The sequence below is a fragment of the Procambarus clarkii genome, chromosome 4, assembly GCF_040958095.1.
Source record: "Procambarus clarkii isolate CNS0578487 chromosome 4, FALCON_Pclarkii_2.0, whole genome shotgun sequence".
NCBI lineage: Eukaryota > Metazoa > Arthropoda > Malacostraca > Decapoda > Cambaridae > Procambarus > Procambarus clarkii.
Window position 1 is genome coordinate 46,498,285 of NC_091153.1, and position 3,643 is coordinate 46,501,927.

Here is a 3,643-nt window from a genome sequence, read left to right on the forward strand (position 1 = left end):
CTGTATAGTAGTTTGTTCTGATGACACTACAGGGACACGTGGATATGTATACTCTGAACACTGTATAATATACATACACGAGACACAGCTCCTCTGTGTCAGACGGCACCAAGTACATGAAGTATACTTCCCGCTTAACGTGCGGTTCTGTCTTAAACTGTCAAATCTTTGATAAGACTGTAGACAGGAGTTTCCAATTAGTTGAGATCTATCACTATCACTAGATCTATCTATCACCATGATAGATCTGGTAGTTTTAGTGTTAAGGTTCCGTGAGGGGCCCGGGTGCTGCACTGAACTATAGACAAAGGGCCAGATTCACGAAAGTACTTACGAACCTGTGCATCTTTTCTCAATCTTTGGCGGCTTTGTTTACAATTATTAAACAGTTAATGAGCTCCGAAGCACCAGGAGGCTGTTTATAACAACAACAACAGTTGATTGGCAAGTTTTCACGCTTGTAAACTGTTTAATAAATGTAACCAAAACCGTCAAAGATTGAGGAAAGATGTACAGGTTCGTAAGTGCTTTCATGAATCTGGCCCCAGGTAGATTACCAGCGGCACATTTTACTGCAATATTTTTGACGACACGTGAAGGACAGATTGTCATCAGTTTACACTCCCAGTATGACAGGTGATTGGTTGTAAATCATTGTTTCATGTCTTGTCTCTCGACAACACTATATTTCAGCCTTCACTCACACCATCACTTGCGGGTTTAATAATAAACTATTTTATTAAAATTTTGTTTGTCAAATTTAGTTTTTTTTATGTTTTTTTAAAGTATTGTATGGTTTATTATTATGGAGCGATATTCTTCACAATATCAGACATCAGTGTATAATGTTTTATATTATACCAAGACAAACAAAATCCAGAGTCTAGTAACTATGACAGGCCGAGAATAATGGGGGGTTCCCATTGGCACGATGTTAAGTGGCAATCACTTCACTTGTGTCAACCCTGACCCATGTTGGGCACGGACCCGACAGGAACCACGGAGCAAACTTGGGTGAGGCCAGCCGCTGCCAACCTCAGACAAACAAGACAGGCATTTCCATCTATAGATATACTAGGAAACCCATCAATACCTGTCTGTTTCTCCCCCCCCCCACCCTCCGTCCCATCTCCCCCCCCCCCCTCCCATTCTCTCCCAGCGGTAAAAACATGTTCAATTAACGATGACTGAACATTATTGGCGAGGCTCCAGCGTCGATAACAACAGAGAAATAAGTTGGTCAAAAATCCTCTTATGGGCACTTAAACTCACGTTTGAGGCATCGCAGAATGTGTTGGTGTTGGCACCAGGCGCCGGAGTCCCGCCTGAAGACGGCCATTTTGAAACGAGGCGCCGTCAGTGTTTTCAAACTGATTGGGTTAATTAATTGGCCAGTTGGTAAACAGCGTCTCTTGGGCCTGTCCATGGTTTGCTGAGCTTGGAGTAGTTAAGTGTACGACGCCGGGCCAGGGTGACGCCGGGCCAGGGAGTGACGCCGGGCCAGGGGGATGTGACGCCGGGCCAGGGGGTGTGATGCCGGGCCAGGGGGGTGTGACGCCGGGCCAGGGGGTGTGATGCCGGGCCAGGGGGGTGTGACGCCGGGCCAGGGGGTGTGACGCCGGGCCAGGGGTGTGACGCCGGGCCAGGGGGTGTGACGCCGGGCCAGGGGGTGTGACGCCGGGCCAGGGGGTGTGACGCCGGACCAGGGGGTGTGACGCCGGGCCAGGGGGTGTGACGCCGGGCCAGGGGGTGTGACGCCGGGCCAGGGGGTGTGACGCCGGGCCAGGGGGTGTGACGCCGGGCCAGGGGGTGTGACGCCGGGCCAGGGGGTGTGACGCCGGGCCAGGGGGTGTGACGCCGGGCCAGGGGGTGTGACGCCGGGCCAGGGGGGTGACGCCGTCAACATCTTCTCATAAGTAACGTGAGCTTACCGTTGATAATAAGACAAATGAACACAAAATAAAATTGTTTAAAATTTCATTGTGTTTAAAGATCTTTTGTAAGGTGTTTGAACAATGGAACTAAGTGATGATTGTGCAGGAGAGTGGCCAGTTAGGGCCACGGCGGCGACTGTGCTTCTTTAGCCGCCATCTTGCTTTTAAACACGTGATCATATACCTTTAGAACTCTGACTATTTTGGTAAACACGCCATCCTTACTGTCGCCATCTTGGGTGACTCTCCATGTGTCAGTTTGTGCTCAGTGATGGCTGACACACCTTCACCTCTTCTCTTACTCTCTTGCAGTGTCTTGCTGTGTCCTGAAGTGTCTTGTAGTGTCCTGTAGTGTCCTGTAGTGTCCTGTAGTGTCCTGTAGTGTCTTGTAGTGTCCTGTAGTGTCCTGTAGTGTCCTGTAGTGTCCTGTAGTGTCTTGTAGTGTCCTGTAGTGTCCTGTAGTGTCTTGCAGTGTCCTTTAGTGTCTTGCTGTGTCCTGTAGTGTCTTGTAGTGTCCTGTAGTGTCCTGTAGTGTCCTGTAGTGTCCTGTAGTGTCCTGTAGTGTCCTGTAGTGTCCTGTAGTGTCCTATAGTGTCTTGTAGTGTCCTGTAGTGTCTTGTAGTGTCCTGTAGTGTCCTGTAGTGTCTTGCTGTGTCCTGTAGTGTCTTGTAGTGTCCTGTAGTGTCTTGTAGTGTCCTGTAGTGTCCTGTAGTGTCCTGTAGTGTCTTGCAGTGTCCTGTAGTGTCTTGCTGTGTCCTGTAGTGTCTTGTAGTGTCCTGTAGTGTCTTGTAGTGTCCTGTAGAGTCTTGCTGTGTCCTGTAGTGTCCTGTAGTGTCTTGTAGTGTCCTGTAGTGTCTTGTAGTGTCCTGTAGTGTCCTGTAGTGTCTTGTAGTGTCCTGTAGTGTCTTGTAGTGTCCTGTAGTGTCTTGTAGTTTCCTGTAGTGTCTTGTAGTGTCCTGTAGTGTCTTGCTGTGTCCTGTAGTGTCTTGCTGTGTCCTGTAGTCTCTTGCTGTGTCCTGTAGTGTCTTGCTGTGTCCTGTAGTGTCTTGCTGTGTCCTGTAGTGTCTTGCTGTGTCCTGTAGTGTCTTGCTGTGTCCTGTAGTGTCCTGCAGTGTCTTACAGTGCAACAGCTTAAATCTTTCTTCACTGCTCAGACTTCTTAGCTCACAATCCTTGTTATTTTATAAATTTTTTTAATTCAATTAATTAAAAATAAATTTTTCATCCATTGTGAATAGTGTGTGGTGGTGGTGGTGGGGAAAGGAAGGATGGATGGATGTGTGTGTGTGTGTGTGTGTGTGTGTGTGTGTGTGTGTGTGTGTGTGTGTGTGTGTGTGTGTGTGTGTGTGTGTGTGTGTGTGTGTGTGTGTGTGTACTCACCTAGTTGAGTTTGCGGGGGTTGAGCTCTGGCTCTTTGGTCCCGCCTCTCAACCGTCAATCAACAGGTGTACAGATTCCTGAGCCTATCGGGCTCTGTCATATCTACACTTGAAACTGTGTATGGAGTCAGCCTCCACCACATCACCCCCTAATGCATTCCATTTGTCAACCACTCTGACACTAAAAAAGTTCTTTCTAATATCTCTGTGGCTCATTTGGGCACTCAGTTTCCACCTGTGTCCCCTTGTGCGTGTTCCCCTTGTGTTAAATAGACTGTCTTTATCTACCCTATCAATCCCCTTCAGAATCTTGAATGTGGTGATCATGTC